The sequence below is a fragment of the Schistocerca serialis genome, unplaced genomic scaffold, assembly GCF_023864345.2.
Source record: "Schistocerca serialis cubense isolate TAMUIC-IGC-003099 unplaced genomic scaffold, iqSchSeri2.2 HiC_scaffold_1393, whole genome shotgun sequence".
Lineage (NCBI taxonomy): Eukaryota > Metazoa > Arthropoda > Insecta > Orthoptera > Acrididae > Schistocerca > Schistocerca serialis.
In genome coordinates, this window is record NW_026047617.1 from 4,598,198 (window position 1) to 4,618,619 (window position 20,422).

The following is a 20,422-nucleotide window of genomic DNA, read 5'->3' on the forward strand; positions in this document are numbered from 1 at the left end:
CTTATTGACGATGAAACACAGAAATTGCATCCGAATTTAATACAAAAGGCACAATGGCGGCTTAAATACAAGAGGACTGACATTCTCACTTTCTATTATTTGAACCTCTCCTGTGATTCCAGTTTTAGATTCCGATGTTTCACTTCAGGTTTACTGTATACCTTGCACCTTCTTATTGACGATGAAACACAGAAATTGCATCGGAATTTAATACAAAAGGCACAATGCCGACTTATGTACGTGAGGACTGACACTCTCACTTTCTATGATTTGAACCTCTACTGTGAGTCCAGTTTTATATTCCGATGCTTCACTTCAGGTTTACTGTATACCTTGCACCTTCTTACTGACGATGAAACACAGAAATTGCATCGGAATTAATACAAAAGGCACAATGCCGACTTAAGTACAAGCGGACTGACACTTTCCCTTTCTATGATTTGAACCCCTCCTGTGAGTCCAGTTTTAGATTCCGATGTTTCACTTCAGGTTTACTGTATACCTTGCACCTTCTCATTGACGATGAAACACAGAAATTGCATCGGAATTTAATACAAAAGGCACAATTCCGACTTAAGTACAAGAGGACTGACACTCTCACTTTCTATGATTTGAACCTCTCTTGTGAGTCCAGTTTTAGATTCCGATGCTTCACTTCAGGTTTACTGTATACGTTGCACCTTCTTATTGACGATGAAACACAGAAATTGCATCGGAATTTAATACAAAAGGCACAATGCCGGCTTAAGTACAAGAGGACTGACACTTTCCCTTTTTTGATTTGAACCTCTCCTGTGAGTCCAGTTTTAGATTCAGTTGCTTCACTTCAGGTTTACAGTATACCTTGCACCTTCTTATTGACGATGAAACACAGAAATTGCATCCGAATTTAATACAAAAGGCACAATGCCGGCTTAAATACAAGAGGACTGACATTCTCACTTTCTATTATTTGAACCTCTCCTATGATTCCAGTTTTAGATTCCGATGTTTCACTTCAGGTTTACTGTATACCTTGCACCTTCTTATTGACGATGAAACACAGAAATTGCATCGGAATTTAATACAAAAGGCACAATGCCGACTTAAGTACATGAGGACTGACACTCTCACTTTCTATGATTTGAGCCTCTCCTGTGAGTCCAGTTTTAGATTCCGATGGTTCACTTCAGGTTAATGTATACCTTGCACCTTGTTATTGACGATGAAACACAGAAATTTCATCGGAATTTAATAGAAAAGGCACAATGCCGATTTAGGTAAAAGAGCACTGTCAATCTCTCTTTCTATGATTTGAACCTCTCCTGTGAGTCCAGTTTTCGATTCCGATGCTTCACTTCAGGTGTACTGTTTACCTTGCAACTTCTTATTGACGATGAAACACAGAAATTGCATCCCAATTTAATACAAAAGGCACAATGCCGACTTAAGTACAAGAGGACTGACACTCTAAATTTCTATGATTTGAACCTCTCCTGTGAGTCCAGTTTTAGAGTCCGATGCTTCACTTCAGGTATAATGTATACCTTGCACCTTCTTATTGACGATGAAACACAGAAATTTCATCGGAATTTAATACAAAAGGCACAATGCCGTCTTAAGTAAAAGAGGACTGTCACTCTCCTTTTCTATGATTTGAACCTCTCCTGTGAGTCCAGTTTTAGATTCCGATGCTTCACTTCAGGTTTACTGTATACCTTGCCCCTTCTTATTGATGATGAAACACAGAAATTGCATCCGAATGTAATACAAAAGGCACAATGCCGACTTAAGTACAAGAGGACTGACACTCTCGATTTCTATGATTTGAACCCCTCCTGTGAGTCCAGTTTTAGATTCCGATGTTTCACTTCAGGTTTACTGTATACCTTGCACCTTCTCATTGACGATGAAACACAGAAATTGCATCGGAATTTAATACAAAAGGCACAATTCCGACTTAAGTACAAGAGGACTGACACTCTCACTTTCTATGATTTGAACCTCTCTTGTGAGTCCAGTTTTAGATTCCGATGCTTCACTTCAGGTTTACTGTATACGTTGCACCTTCTTATTGACGATGAAACACAGAAATTGCACCGGAATTTAATACAAAAGGCACAATGCCGGCTTAAGTACAAGAGGACTGACACTTTCCCTTTCTATGATTTGAACCTCTCCTGTGAGTCCAGTTTTAGATTCAGTTGCTTCACTTCAGGTTTACAGTATACCTTGCACCTTCTTATTGACGATGAAACACAGAAATTGCATCCGAATTTAATACAAAAGGCACAATGCCGGCTTAAATACAAGAGGACTGACATTCTCACTTTCTATTATTTGAACCTCTCCTGTGATTCCAGTTTTAGATTCCGATGTTTCACTTCAGGTTTACTGTATACCTTGCACCTTCTTATTGACGATGAAACACAGAAATTGCATCGGAATTTAATACAAAAGGCACAATGCCGACTTATGTACATGAGGACTGACACTCTCACTTTCTAAGATTTGAACCTCTACTGTGAGTCCAGTTTTATATTCCGATGCTTCACTTCAGGTTTACTGTATACCTTGCACCATCTTACTGACGATGAAACACAGAAATTGCATCGGAATTAATACAAAAGGCACAATGCCGACTTAAGTACAAGCGGACTGACACTCTCACTATCTATGATTTGAACCTCTCCTGTGAGTCCAGTTTTAGATTCAGATGCTTCACTTCAGGTTTACTGTATACCTTGCCCCTTCTTATTGATGATGAAACACAGAAATTGCATCCGAATGTAATACAAAAGGCAAAATGCCGACTTAAGTACAAGCGGACTGACACTCTCACTATCTATGATTCGATCCTCTCCTGTGATTCGAGTCTTAGATTCCGATGTTTCACATCAGGTTTACTGTATACCTTGCACCCTCATATTGACGATGAAACACAGAAATTGCATCGGAATTTAATACAAAAGGCACAATGCCGACTTAAGTACAAGAGGACTGACACCCTCACTTTCTATGATTTGAACCTCTCTTGTGAGTCCAGTTTTATATTCCGATGCTTCACTTCAGGTTTACTGTATATCTTGCACCTTCTTATTGACGATGAAACACAGAAATTGCATCGGAATTTAATACTAAAGGCACAATGCCGACTTAAGTACAAGCGGAATGACACTCTCACTATCTATGATTTGCACCTCTCCTGTGAGTCCAGTTTTAGATTCAGATGCTTCATTTCAGGTTTACTGTATACCTTGCACCCTCTTATTGACGATGAAACACAGATATTGCATCCGAATTTAATGCAAAAGGCACAATACCGACTTAAGTACAACATGACTGACCCTCTAAATTTCTATGATTTGAACCTCTCCTGTGAGTCCAGTTTTAGATTCCGATGCTTCACTTCAGGTCTACTGTATCCATTGGACGTTCTTATTGACGATAAAACACAGAAATTGCATCGGAATTAAATTAAAAGGCACAATGCCGACTTAAGTACAAGAGGACTGACACTCTCATTTTCTATGATTTGAACGTCTCCTGTGACTCCAGTATTAGATTCCGATGGTTCACTTCAGGTTTACTGTATACCTTGCACCTTCTTATTGACGATGAAACACAGAAATTGCATCCGAATTTAATATAAAAGGCACAATGGTGACTTAAGTACAAGACGACTGACACTCTCCCTTTCTATGATTTGAACCTCTCCGGTGAGTCCAGTTTTAGATTCCGATGCTTCACTTCAGGTTTACTGTATACCTTGCACCTTCTTATTGACGATGAAACACAGAAATTGCATCAGAATTTAATAAAAAAAGCACAATGCCGACTTAAGTACAAGAGGATTGACACTCTCACTTTCTATGATTTGAACCTCTCCTGTGAGTCCAGTTTTAGATTCCGATGGTTCACTTCAGGTTTACTGTATACCTTGCACCTTGTTATTGACGATGAAACACAGAAATTTCATCGGAATTTAATAGAAAAGGCACAATGCCGATTTAGGTAAAAGAGCACTGTCAATCTCTCTTTCTATGATTTGAACCTCTCCTGTGAGTCCAGTTTTCGATTCCGATGCTTCACTTCAGGTGTACTGTTTACCTTGCAACTTCTTATTGACGATGAAACACAGAAATTGCATCCCAATTTAATACAAAAGGCACAATGCCGACTTAAGTACAAGAGGACTGACACTCTAAATTTCTATGATTTGAACCTCTCCTGTGAGTCCAGTTTTAGAGTCCGATGCTTCACTTCAGGTATAATGTACACCTTGCACCTTCTTATTGACGATGAAACACAGAAATTTCATCGGAATTTAATACAAAAGGCACAATGCCGTCTTAAGTAAAAGAGGACTGTCACTCTCCCTTTCTATGATTTGAACCTCTCCTGTGAGTCCAGTTTTAGATTCCGATGCTTCACTTCAGGTTTACTGTATACCTTGCCCCTTCTTATTGATGATGAAACACAGAAATTGCATCCGAATGTAATACAAAAGGCACAATGCCGACTTAAGTACAAGAGGACTGACACTCTCGCTTTTTATGATTTGAACCCCTCCTGTGAGTCCAGTTTTAGATTCCGATGTTTCACTTCAGGTTTACTGTATACCTTGCACCTTCTCATTGACGATGAAACACAGAAATTGCATCGGAATTTAATACAAAAGGCACAATTCCGACTTAAGTACAAGAGGACTGACACTCTCACTTTCTATGATTTGAACCTCTCTTGTGAGTCCAGATTTAGATTCCGATGCTTCACTTCAGGTTTACTGTATACGTTGCACCTTCTTATTGACGATGAAACACAGAAATTGCATCGGAATTTAATACAAAAGGCACAATGCCGGCTTAAGTACAAGAGGACTGACACTTTCCCTTTCTATGTTTTGAACCTCTCCTGTGAGTCCAGTTTTCGATTCAGTTGCTTCACTTCAGGTTTACAGTATACCTTGCACCTTCTTATTGAAGATGAAACACAGAAATTGCATCCGAATTTAATACAAAAGGCACAATGCCGGCTTAAATACAAGAGGACTGACAATCTCACTTTCTATTATTTGAACCTCTCCTGTGATTCCAGTTTTAGATTCCGATGTTTCACTTCAGGTTTACTGTATACCTTGCACCTTCTTATTGACGATGAAACACAGAAATTGCATCGGAATTTAATACAAAAGGCACAATGCCGACTTACGTACATGAGGACTGACACTCTCACTTTCTATGATTTGAACCTCTCCTGTGAGTCCAGTTTTATATTCCGATGCTTCACTTCAGGTTTACTGTATACCTTGCACCTTCTTACTGACGATGAAACACAGAAATTGCATCGGAATTAATACAAAAGGCACAATGCCGACTTAAGTACAAGCGGACTGACACTCTCACTATCTATGATTTGAACCTCTCCTGTGAGTCCAGTTTTAGATTCAGATGCTTCACTTCAGGTTTACTGTATACCTTGCCCCTTCTTATTGATGATGAAACACAGAAATTGCATCCGAATGTAATACAAAAGGCACAATGCCGACTTAAGTACAAGAGGACTGACACTCTCGCTTTCTATGATTTGAACCCCTCCTGTGAGTCCAGTTTTAGATTCCGATGTTTCACTTCAGGTTTACTATATACCTTGCACCTTCTCATTGACGATGAAACACAGAAATTGCATCGGAATTTAATACAAAAGGCACAATTCCGACTTAAGTACAAGAGGACTGACACTCTCACTTTCTATGATTTGAACCTCTCTTGTGAGTCCAGTTCTGGATTCCGATGCTTCCCTTCAGCTTTACTGTATACGTTGCACCTTCTTATTGACGATGAAACACAGAAATTGCATCGGAATTTAATACAAAAGGCACAATGCCGGCTTAAGTACAAGAGGACTGACACTTTCCCTTTCTATGATTTGAACCTCTCCTGTGAGTCCAGTTTTAGATTCAGTTGCTTCACTTCAGGTTTACAGTATACCTTGCACCTTCTTATTGACGATGAAACACAGGAATTGCATCCGAATTTAATACAAAAGGCACAATGCCGGCTTAAATACAAGAGGACTGACATTCTCACTTTCTATTATTTGAACCTCTCCTGTGATTCCAGTTTTAGATTCCGATGTTTCACTTCAGGTTTACTGTATACCTTGCACCCTCTTATTGACGATGAAACACAGAAATTGCATCGGAATTTAATACAAAAGGCACAATGCCGACTTAAGTACATGAGGACTGACACTCTCACTTTCTATGATTTGAACCTCTCCTGTGAGTCCAGTTTTATATTCCGATGCTTCACTTCAGGTTTACTGTATACCTTGCACCTTCTTACTGACGATGAAACACAGAAATTGCATCGGAAATAATACAAAAGGCACAATGCCGACTTAAGTACAAGCGGACTGACACCTTCACTATCTATGATTCGATCCTCTCCTGTGATTCGAGTCTTAGATTCCGATGTTTCACATCAGGTTTACTGTATACCTTGCACCCTCATATTGACGATGAAACACAGAAATTGCATCGGAATTTAATACAAAAGGCACAATGCCGACTTAAGTACAAGAGGACTGACACCCTCACTTTCTATGATTTGAACCTCTCTTGTGAGTCCAGTTTTATATTCCGATGCTTCACTTCAGGTTTACTGTATATCTTGCACCTTCTTATTGACGATGAAACACAGAAATTGCATCGGAATTTAATACAAAAGGCACAATGCCGACTTAAGTACAAGAGGACTGACACTCTCATTTTCTATGATTTGAACCTCTCCTGTGAGTCTAGTTTTAGATTCAGATGCTTCACTTCAGGTTTACAGTATACCTTGCACCTTCTTATTGACGATGAAACACAGAAATTGCATCGGAATTTAATACAAAAGGCACAATGCTGACTTAAATACAAGAGGAGTGACACTCTCACTTTCTATGATTTGAACCTCTCCTGTGATTCCAGTTTTAGATTCCGATGTTTCACTTCAGGTTTACTGTATACTTTGCACCTTCTTATTGACGATGAAACACAGAAATTGCATCGGAATTTAATACAAAAGGCACAATGCCGACTTAAGTACAAGAGGACTGACACTCTCGCTTTCTATGATTTGAACCCCTCCTGTGAGTCCAGTTTTAGATTCCGATGTTTCACTTCAGGTTTACTGTATACCTTGCACCTTCTCATTGACGATGAAACACAGAAATTGCATCGGAATTTAATACAAAAGGCACAATTCCGACTTAAGTACAAGAGGACTGACACTCTCACTTTCTATGATTTGAACCTCTCTTGTGAGTCCAGATTTAGATTCCGATGCTTCACTTCAGGTTTACTGTATACGTTGCACCTTCTTATTGACGATGAAACACAGAAATTGCATCGGAATTTAATACAAAAGGCACAATGCCGGCTTAAGTACAAGAGGACTGACACTTTCCCTTTCTATGTTTTGAACCTCTCCTGTGAGTCCAGTTTTCGATTCAGTTGCTTCACTTCAGGTTTACAGTATACCTTGCACCTTCTTATTGAAGATGAAACACAGAAATTGCATCCGAATTTAATACAAAAGGCACAATGCCGGCTTAAATACAAGAGGACTGACAATCTCACTTTCTATTATTTGAACCTCTCCTGTGATTCCAGTTTTAGATTCCGATGTTTCACTTCAGGTTTACTGTATACCTTGCACCTTCTTATTGACGATGAAACACAGAAATTGCATCGGAATTTAATACAAAAGGCACAATGCCGACTTACGTACATGAGGACTGACACTCTCACTTTCTATGATTTGAACCTCTCCTGTGAGTCCAGTTTTATATTCCGATGCTTCACTTCAGGTTTACTGTATACCTTGCACCTTCTTACTGACGATGAAACACAGAAATTGCATCGGAATTAATACAAAAGGCACAATGCCGACTTAAGTACAAGCGGACTGACACTCTCACTATCTATGATTTGAACCTCTCCTGTGAGTCCAGTTTTAGATTCAGATGCTTCACTTCAGGTTTACTGTATACCTTGCCCCTTCTTATTGATGATGAAACACAGAAATTGCATCCGAATGTAATACAAAAGGCACAATGCCGACTTAAGTACAAGAGGACTGACACTCTCGCTTTCTATGATTTGAACCCCTCCTGTGAGTCCAGTTTTAGATTCCGATGTTTCACTTCAGGTTTACTATATACCTTGCACCTTCTCATTGACGATGAAACACAGAAATTGCATCGGAATTTAATACAAAAGGCACAATTCCGACTTAAGTACAAGAGGACTGACACTCTCACTTTCTATGATTTGAACCTCTCTTGTGAGTCCAGTTCTGGATTCCGATGCTTCCCTTCAGCTTTACTGTATACGTTGCACCTTCTTATTGACGATGAAACACAGAAATTGCATCGGAATTTAATACAAAAGGCACAATGCCGGCTTAAGTACAAGAGGACTGACACTTTCCCTTTCTATGATTTGAACCTCTCCTGTGAGTCCAGTTTTAGATTCAGTTGCTTCACTTCAGGTTTACAGTATACCTTGCACCTTCTTATTGACGATGAAACACAGGAATTGCATCCGAATTTAATACAAAAGGCACAATGCCGGCTTAAATACAAGAGGACTGACATTCTCACTTTCTATTATTTGAACCTCTCCTGTGATTCCAGTTTTAGATTCCGATGTTTCACTTCAGGTTTACTGTATACCTTGCACCTTCTTACTGACGATGAAACACAGAAATTGCATCGGAAATAATACAAAAGGCACAATGCCGACTTAAGTACAAGCGGACTGACACCTTCACTATCTATGATTCGATCCTCTCCTGTGATTCGAGTCTTAGATTCCGATGTTTCACATCAGGTTTACTGTATACCTTGCACCCTCATATTGACGATGAAACACAGAAATTGCATCGGAATTTAATACAAAAGGCACAATGCCGACTTAAGTACAAGAGGACTGACACCCTCACTTTCTATGATTTGAACCTCTCTTGTGAGTCCAGTTTTATATTCCGATGCTTCACTTCAGGTTTACTGTATATCTTGCACCTTCTTATTGACGATGAAACACAGAAATTGCATCGGAATTTAATACAAAAGGCACAATGCCGACTTAAGTACAAGAGGACTGACACTCTCATTTTCTATGATTTGAACCTCTCCTGTGAGTCTAGTTTTAGATTCAGATGCTTCACTTCAGGTTTACAGTATACCTTGCACCTTCTTATTGACGATGAAACACAGAAATTGCATCGGAATTTAATACAAAAGGCACAATGCTGACTTAAATACAAGAGGAGTGACACTCTCACTTTCTATGATTTGAACCTCTCCTGTGATTCCAGTTTTAGATTCCGATGTTTCACTTCAGGTTTACTGTATACTTTGCACCTTCTTATTGACGATGAAACACAGAAATTGCATCGGAATTTAATACAAAAGGCACAATGCCGACTTAAGTACAAGAGGACTGACACTCTCACTTCCTATGATTTGAACCTCTCCTGTGAGTCCAGTTTTAGATTCCGATGCTTCACTTCAGGTCTACTGTATCCATTGGACGTTCTTATTGACGATAAAACACAGAAAGTGCATCGGAATTAAATTAAAAGGCACAATGCCGACTTAAGTACAAGAGGACTGACACTCTCACTTTCTATGATTTGAACGTCTCCTGTGACTCCAGTATTAGATTCCGATGGTTCACTTCAGATTTACTGTATACCTTGCACCTTCTTATTGACGATGAAACACAGAAATTGCATCCGAATTTTATACAAAAGGCACAATGGTGACTTAAGTACAAGACGACTGACACTCTCCCTTTCTATGTTTTGAACCTCTCCGGTGAGTCCAGTTTTAGATTCCGATGCTTCACTTCAGGTTTACTGTATACCTTGCACCTTCTTATTGACGATGAAACACATAAATTGCATCAGAATTTAATAAAAAAAGCACAATGCCGACTTAAGTACAAGAGGATTGACACTCTCACTTTCTATGATTTGAACCTCTCCTGTGAGTCCAGTTTTAGATTCCGATGCTTCACTTCAGGTTTACTGTATACCTTGCACCTTCTTATTGACGATGAAACACAGAAATTGCATCGGAATTAAATTCAAAAGGCACAATGCCGACTTAAGTACAAGAGGACTGACACTCTCACTTTCTATGATTTGAACGTCTCCTGTGACTCCAGTATTAGATTCCGATGCTTCACTTCAGGTTTACTGTATACCTTGCACCTTCTTATTGACGATGAAACACAGAAATTGCATCCGAATTTAATACAAAAGGCACAATGGTGACTTAAGTACAAGACGACTGACACTCTCCCTTTCTATGATTTGAACCTCTCCGGTGAGTCCAGTTCTAGATTCTGATGCTTCACTTCAGGTTTACTGTATACCTTGCACCATCTTATTGACGATGAAACACAGAAATTGCATCAGAATTTAATACAAAAGGCACAATGCCGACTTAAGTACAAGAGGACTGACACTCTCACTTTCTATGATTTGCACCTCTCCTGTGAGTCCAGTTTTAGATTCAGATGCTTCATTTCAGGTTTACTGTATACCTTGCACCTTCTTATTGTCGATGAAACACAGATATTGCATCCGAATTTAATACAAAAGGAACAATACCGACTTAAGTACAAGATGACTGACCCTCTAAATTTCTATGATTTGAACCTCTCCTGTGAGTCCAGTTTTAGATTCCGTTGCTTCACTTCAGGCTTACTGTATCCCTTGGACCTTCTTATTCACGATGAAACACAGAAATTGCATCCGAATTTAACACTAAAGGCAGAATGCCGACTAAAGTACACGAGGACTGACACTTTCCATTTCTATGATTTGAACCTCTCCTGTGAGTCCAGTTTTAGATTCCGATGCTTCACTTCAGGTCTACTGTATCCATTGGACGTTCTTACTGACGATAAAACACAGAAATTGCATCGGAATTAAATTAAAAGGCACAATGCCGACTTAAGTACAAGAGGACTGACACTCTCACTTTCTATGATTTGAACGTCTCCTGTGACTCCAGTATTAGATTCCGATGGTTCACTTCAGGTTTACTGTATACCTTGCACCATCTTCTTGACGATGAAACACAGAAATTGCATCCGAATTTAATACAAAAGGCACAATGGTGACTTAAGTACAAGACGACTGACACTCTCCCTTTCTATGATTTGAACCTCTCCGGTGAGTCCAGTTTGAGATTCCGATGCTTCACTTCAGGTTTACTGTATACCTTGCACCTTCTTATTGACGATGAAACACAGAAATTGCATCAGAATTTAATAAAAAAAGCACAATGCCGACTTAAGTACAAGAGGACTGACACTCTCACTTTCTATGATTTGAACCTCTCCTATGAGTCCAGTTTTAGATTCCGATGCTTCACTTCAGGTTTACTGTATACATTGCACCTTCTTATTGACGATGAAACACAGAAATTGCATCGGAATTAAATTCAAAAGGCACAATGCCGACTTAAGTACAAGAGGACTGACACTCTCACTTTCTATGATTTGAACGTCTCCTGTGACTCCAGTATTAGATTCCGATGCTTCACTTCAGGTTTACTGTATACCTTGCACCTTCTTATTGACGATGAAACACAGAAATTGCATCCGAATTTAATACAAAAGGCACAATGGTGACTTAAGTACAAGACGACTGACACTCTCCCTTTCTATGATTTGAACCTCTCCGGTGAGTCCAGTTTTAGATTCCGATGCTTCACTTCAGGTTTACTGTATACCTTGCACCTTCTTATTGACGATGAAACACAGAAATTGCATCAGAATTTAATACAAAAGGCACAATGCCGACTTAAGTACAAGAGGACTGACACTCTCACTTTCTATAATTTGAACCACTCCTGTCAGTCCAGTTTTAGATTCCGATGCTTCACTTCAGGTTTACTGTAAACCCTGCACCTTCTTATTGGCGATGAAACACAGAAATAACATCCGAATTTAATACAAAAGGCACAATGCTGACTTAGGTACAAGAGGACTGACACTCTCACTTTCTATGATTGGAACCTCTCCTGTAAGTCCAGTTTTAGATTCCGATGCTTCACATCAGGTTTACTGTTTACCTTGCACCTTCTTATTGACGATGAAACACAGAAATTGCATCCGAATTTAATACAAAAGGCACAATGCCGACTTAAGTACAAGAGGACTGACACTCTCACTTTCTATGATTTGAACCTCTCCTGTGAGTCTAGTTTTAGATTCCGATGCTTCACTTCAGGTTTACTGTAGACCTTGCACCTTCTTATTGACGATGAAACACAGAAATTTCAACGGAATTTAATACAAAAGGCACAATGCCGATTTAAGTAAAAGAGCACTGTCACTCTCTCGTTCTATGCTTTTAACCTCTCCTGTGAGTCCAGTTTTCGATTCCGATGCTTCACCTCAGGTTTACTGTATACTTTGCACCTTCTTATTGACGATGAAACACAGAAATTGAATGCGAATTTAATACAAAAGGCACAATGCCGACTTAAGTACAAAAGGACTGACACTTTCCCTTTCTATGATTTGAACCTCTCCTGTGAGTCCAGTTTTAGATTCCGATGCTTCACTTCAGGATTACTGTATCCCTAGGTCCTTCTTATTGACGATGAAACACAGTAATTGCATCCGAATTTAATACAAAAGGCACAATGCCGACTTAAGTACAAGAGGACTGACACTCCAACTTTCTATGATTTGAACCTCTTCTGTGAGTCCTGTTTTGGATTCCGATGCTTCACTTCAGGTTTACTGTATACCTTGCACCTTCTTATTGACGAAGGATCAAATTAATTGCATCCGAATTTAACACAAAAGTCACAATGCCGACTTAAGTACAAGAGGACTGACACGCTCAGATTCTATGATTTGAACCTCTCTTGTAAGTCCAGTTTTAGATTCCGATGCTTCACTTCAGGTTTACTGTATACCTTGCACCTTCTTATTGACGATGAAACACAGAAATTGCATCAGAATTTAATACAAAAGGCACAATGCCGACTTAAGTACAAGAGGACTGACACTCTCACTTTCTATGATTTGAACCTCTCCTGTGAGTCCAGTTTTTGATTCCGATGCTTCACTTCAGGTTTACTGTATACCTTGCACCTTCTTATTGACGATGAAACACAGATATTGCATCGGAATTTAATACAAAAGGCACAATGCCGACTTAAGTACAAGAGGACTGACACTCTCACTTTCTATGATTTGAACCTCTCCTGTGAGTCCAGTTTTAGATTCCGATGCTACACTTCAGGTTTACTGTATACCTTGCACCTTCTTATTGACGATGAAACACCGAAATTGCATCGGAATTTAATACAAAAGGCACAATGCCGACTTAAGTACAAGAGGACTGACACTCTCACTTTCTATTATTTGAACCTCTCCTGTGAGTCCAGTTTTAGATTCAGATGCTTCACTTCAGGTTTACTGTATACCTTGCACCTTCTTATTGACGATGAAACACAGAAATTGCATCGGAATTTAATACAAAAGGCACAATGCCGACTTAAATACAAGAGGACTGACAGTCTCACTTTCTATGATTTGAACCTCTCCTGTGATTCCAGTTTTAGATTCCGATGTTTCACTTCAGGTTTACTCTATACCTTGCACCTTCTTATTGACGATGAAACACAGAAATTGCATCGGAATTTAATACAAAAGGCACAATGCCGACTTAAATACAAGAGGACTGACACTCTCACTTTCTATGATTTGAACCTCTCCTGTGATTCCAGTTTTAGATTCCGATGTTTCACTTCAGGTTTACTGTATACCTTGCACCTTCTTATTGACGATGAAACACAGAAATTGCATCGGAATTTAATACAAAAGGCACAATGCCGACTTAAGTACAAGAGGACTGAGACTCTCACTTTCTATGATTTGAACCTCTTGTGTGAGTCCAGTTTTAGATTCCAATGCTTCACTTCAGGTTTACTGTATACCTTGCACCTTTCTATTGACGATGAAACACAGAAATTGCATCGGAATTAATACAAAAGGCACAATGCCGACTTAAGTACAAGCGGACTGACACTCTCACTATCTATGATTTGAACCTCTCCTGTGAGTCCAGTTTTAGATTCAGATACTTCACTTCAGGTTTACTGTATACCTTGCACCTTCTTATTGATGATGAAACACAAAAATTGCATCCGAATTTAATACAAAAGGCACAATACCGACTTAAGTACAAGAGGACTGATCCTCTCCATTTCTATGATTTGAACCTGTCCTGTGAGTCCAGTTTTAGATTCCGATGCTTCACTTCAGGTTTACTGTATCCCTTGGACCTTCTTATTGACGATGAAATACAGAAATTTCATCGGAATTTAATACAAAAGGCACAATGCCGACTTAAGTAAAAGAGGACTGTCACTCTGTCTTTGTATGATTTGAACCTCTCCTGTGAGTCCAGTTTTAGATTCCGATGCTTCACTTCAGGTTTACTATATTCCTTGCACCTTCTTATTGACGATGAAACACAGAAATTGCATCGGAATTTAATACAAAAGGCACAATGCCGACTTAAGTACAAGAGGACTGACACTCTCACTTTCTATGATTTGAACCTCTCTTGTGAGTCCAGTTTTAGATTCAGATGCTTCACTTCAGGTTTACTGTATCCCTTGGACCTTCTTATTGACGATGAAACACAGAAATTTTATTGGAATTTAACGCAATAGGCACAATTCCGACTTAAGTAAAAGAGGACTGTCACTCTCACTATCTATGATTTGAACCTCTCCTGTGAGTCCAGTTTTAGATTCCGATGCTTCACTTCAGGTTTACTGTATACCCTGCACCATCTTAATGACGAAGAAACACAGAAATTGCATCGGAATTTAATACAAAAGGCACAATGCTAACTTAAAAACTAGAGGACTGACACTCTCACTTTCTATGATTCGAACCTCTCCTGTGATTCCAGTTTTAGATTCCGATGTTTCACTTCAGGTTTACTGTATACCTTGCACCCTCTTATTGACGATGAAACACAGAAATTGCATCATAATTTAATACTAAAGGCAAAATGCCGACTTAAGTACAAGAGGACTGACACTCTCACTTTCTATGATTTGAACCTCTCCTGTGAGTCCAGTTTTAGATTCCGATGCTTCACTTCAGGTTTACTGTATACCTTGCACCTTCTTATTGACGATGAAACACAGAAATTGCATCGGAATTTAATACAAAAGGCACAATGCCGACTTAAGTACAAGAGGACTGACACTCTCATTTTCTATGATTTGAACCTCTCCTGTGAGTCCAGTTTTAGATTCAGATGCTTCACTTCAGGTTTACAGTATACCTTGCACCTTCTTATTGACGATGAAACACAGAAATTGCATCGGAATTTAATACAAAAGGCACAATGCAGACTTAAGTGCAGGAGGACTGACACTCTCACTTTCTATGATTTGAACCTCTTCTGTGATTCCAGTTTTAGATTCCGATGTTTCACTTCAGGTTTACTGTATACCTTGCACCTTCTTATTGACGATGAAACACAGAAATTGCATCGGAATTAATACAAAAGGCACAATGCCGACTTAAGTACAAGCGGACTGACACTCTCACTATCTATGATTTGAACCTCTCCTGTGAGTCCAGATTTAGATTCCGATGCTTCACTTCAGGTTTACTGTATACCTTGCACATTGTTATTGACCATGAAACACAGATATTTCATCGGAAAGTAATAGAAAAGGCACAATGCCGATTTAACTAAAAGAGTACTGTCACGTTCTCTTTCTATGATTTGAACCCCTCCTGTGAGTCCAGTTTTAGATTCCGATGCTTCACTTCAGGTTTACTGTATACCTTGCACCTTCTTATTGACGATGACACACAGATATTGCATCCGAATTTAATACAAGAGGCACAATGCCGACTTAAATACAAGAGGACTGATACTCTAACTTTCTATGAGTTGAACCTCTCCTGTTAGTCCAGTTTTAGATTCCGATGCTTCACTTCAGGTTTACTGTATACCTTGCACCTTGTTATTGACGATGAAACACAGAAATTTCAACGGAATTTAATAGAAAACGCACAATGCCGACGAAAGTAAGAGAGCACTGTCACTCTCTCTTTCTATGATTTGAACCTCTCTTGTGAGTCCAGTTTTGGATTACGATGCTTCACTTCAGGTTTACTGTATACCTTGCACCATCTTATTGACGGTGGAACACAGAAATTGCATCCGAATATAATACAAAAGGCACAATGCCGACTTAAATACAAGAGGACTGACACTCTAACTTTCTATGATTTGAACCTCTCCTGTGAGTCCAGTTTTAGAGTCCGATGCTTCACTTCAGGTTTAATGTATATCTTGCACCTTCTTATTGACGATGAAACACAGAAATTTCATCGGAATTTAATACAAAAGGCACAATGCAGACTTAAGTAAAAGAGGACTGTCACTCTCCTTTTCTATGATTTGAAACTCTCCTGTGAGTCCAGTTTTAGATTCCGATGCTTCACTTCAGGTTTACTGTATACCTTGCCCCTTCTTATTGTCGATGAAACACAGAAATTGCATTCGAATTTAATACAAAAGGCACAATGCCGACTTAAGTACAAGAGGACTGACACTCTCCCTTTCTATGATTTGAACCCCTCCTGTGAGTCCAGTTTTAGATTCCGATGCTTCACTTCAGGTTGACTGTATTCCTTGCACCTTCTTATTGATGAAGACACACAGAAATTGCATCCGAATTTAATTCAAGAGGCCCAATGCCGACTTAAGTACAAGAGGACTGACACTCTCACTTTCTATGATTTGAACCTCTCCTGTGAGTCCAGTTTTAGATTCCGATGCTTCACTTCAGGTTTACTGTATACCTTGCACCTTGTTATTGACCATGAAACACAGAAATTTCATCGGAAAGTAATAGAATAGGCACAATGCCGATTTAAGTAAAAGAGCACTGTCTTTCGCTCTTTCTATGTTTTGAACCTCTCCTGTGAGTCCAGTTTTGGATTCCGATGCTTCACTTCAGGTTTACTGTATACCTTGCACCTTCTTATTGACGATGAAACACAGAAATTGCATCCTAATTTAATACAAAAGGCACAATGCCGACTTAACTACAAGAGGACTGACACTCTAACTTTCTATGATTTGATCCTCTCCTGTGAGTCCAGTTTTAGAGTCCGATGCTTCACTTCAGGTTTAATGTATATCTTGCACCTTCTTATTGAAGATGAAACACAGAAATTGCATCGGAATTTAATACAAAAGGTACAATGCCGACTTAAGTACAAGAGGACTGACACTCTCACTTTCTATGATTTGAACCTGTTTTGTGAGTCCTGTTTTAGATTCCGATGCTTCACATCAGGTTTACTGTATACCTTGCACCTTCTTATTGAAGAAGTTTCACAGAAATTGCATCCGAATTTAATACAAAAGGCACAATGCCGACTTAAGTACATGAGGACTGACACTCTCACTTTCTATGATATGAACCTCTCCTGTGAGTCCAGTGTTAGATTGCGATGTTTCACTTCAGGTTTACTGTAAACCGTGCACCTTCTTATTGGCGATGAAACACAGAAATAGCATCCGAATTTAATACAAAAGGCACAATGCTGACTTAAGTACAAGAGGACTGACACTCTCACTTTCTATGATTGGAACCTCTCCTGTAAGTCCAGTTTTAGATTCCGATGCTTCACTTCAGGTTTACTGTATACCTTGCACCTTCTTATTGACGATGAAACACAGAAATTTCAACGGAATTTAATACAAAAGGCACAATGCCGATTTAAGTAAAAGAGCACTGTCACTCTCTCGTTCTTTGCTTTTAACCTCTCCTGTGAGTCCAGTTTTCGATTCCGATGCTTCACTTCAGGTTTACTGTATACCTTGCACCTTCTTATTGACGATGAAACACAGAAATTGCATGCGAATTTAATACAAAAGGCACAATGCCGACTTAAGTACAAAAGGACTGACACTTTCCCTTTCTATGATTTGAACCTCTCCTGTGAGTCCAGTTTTAGATTCCGATGCTTCACTTCAGGATTACTGTATCCCTAGGTCCTTCTTATAGACAATGAAACACAGAAATTGCATCCGAATTTAATACAAAAGGCAAAATGCCAACTTAAGTACAAGAGGACTGACACTCTAACTTTCTATTATTTGAACCTCTTCTATGAGTCCTGTTTTGGATTCCGATGCTTCACTTCAGGTTTACTGTCTACCTTGCACCTTCTTATTGACGAAGGATCAAATAAATTGCATCCGAATTAAATACAAAAGTCACAATGCCGACTTAAGTACAAGAGGACTGACACTCTCACTTTCTATGATTTGAACCTCTCCTGTGAGTCCAGTTTTAGATTCCGATGCTTCACTTCAGGTTTACTGTATACCTTGCACCTTCTTATTGACGATGAAACACAGAAATTGCATCGGAATTTAATACAAAAGGCACAATGCCGACTTTAATACAAGAGGACTGACAGTCTCACTTTCTATGATTTGAACCTCTCCTGTGATTCCAGTTTTAGATTCCGATGTTTCACTTCAGGTTTACTGTATACCTTGCACCTTCTTATTGACGATGAAACACAGAAATTGCATCGGAATTTAATACAAAAGGCACAATGCCGACTTAAATACAAGTGGACTGACACTCTCACTTTCTATGATTTGAAACTCTCCTGTGATTCCAGTTTTAGATTCCGATGTTTCACTTCAGGTTTACTGTATACCTTGCACCTTCTTATTGACGATGAAACACAGAAATTGCATCCGAATTTAATACAAAAGGCACAATGCCGACTTAAGTACAAGAGGTCTGACACACTCACTTTCTATGATTTGAACCTCTCCTGTGAGTCCAGTTTTAGATTCCGATGCTTCACTTCAGGTTTACTGTATACCTTGCACCTTTCTATTGACGATGAAACACAGAAATTGCATCGGAATTAATACAAAAGGCACAATGCCGACTTAAGTACAAGCGGACTGACACTCTCACTATCTATGATTTGAACCTGTCCAGTGAGTCCAGTTTTAGATTCCGATGCTTCACTTCAGGATTACTGTATCCCTAGGTCCTTCTTATTGACGATGAAACACAGAAATTGCATCCGAATTTAATTCAAAAGGCACAATGCCGACTTAAGTACAAGAGGTTTGACACTCTAACTTTCTATGATTTGAACCTCTTCTGTGAGTCCTGTTTTGGATTCCGATGCTTCACTTCAGGTTTACTGTATACCTTGCACCTTCTTATTGACGGAGGATCAAATAAATTGCATCCGAATTTAATACAAAAGTCACAATGCCGACTTAAGTACAAGAGGACTGACACTCTCACTTTCTATGATTTGAACCTCTCCTGTGAGTCCAGTTTTAGATTCCGATGCTTCACTTCAGGTTTACTGTATACCTTGCACCTTCTTATTGACGATGAAACACAGAAATTGCATCGGAATTTAATACAAAAGGCACAATGCCGACTTAAGTACAAGAGGACTGACACTCTCACTTTCTATGATTTGAACCTCTCCTGTGAGTCCAGTTTTAGATTCCGATGCTTCACTTCAGGTTTACTGTATACCTTGCACCTTCTTATTGACGATGAAACACAGAAATTGCATCGGAATTTAATACAAAAGGCACAATGCCGACTTAAGTACAAGAGGACTGACACTCCCACTTTCTATTATTTGAACCTCTCTTGTGAGTCCAGTTTTAGATTCAGATGCTTCACTTCAGGTTTACTGTATACCTTGCACCTTCTTATTGACGATGAAACACAGAAATTGCATCGGAATTTAATACAAAAGGAACAATGCCGACTTAAATACAAGAGGACTGACAGTCTCACTTTCTATGATTTGAACGTCTCCTGTGATTCCAGTTTTAGATTCCGATGTTTCACTTCAGGTTTACTGTATACCTTGCACCTTCTTATTGACGATGAAACACAGAAATTGCATCGGAATTTAATACAAAAGGCACAATGCCGACTTAAATACATGAGGACTGACACTCTCACTTTCTATGATTTGAACCTCTCCTGTGATTCCAGTTTTAGATTCCGATGTTTCACTTCAGGTTTACTGTATACCTTGCACCTTCTTATTGACGATGAAACACAGAAATTGCATCGGAATTTAATACAAAAGGCACAATGCCGACTTAAGTACAAGAGGACTGACACACTCACTTTCTATGATTTGAACCTCTCCTGTGAGTCCAGTTTTAGAATCCGATGCTTCACTTCAGGTTTACTGTATACCTTGCACCTTTCTATTGACGATGAAACTCAGAAATTGCATCGGAATTAATACAAAAGGCACAATGCCGACTTAAGTACAAGCGGACTGACACTCTCA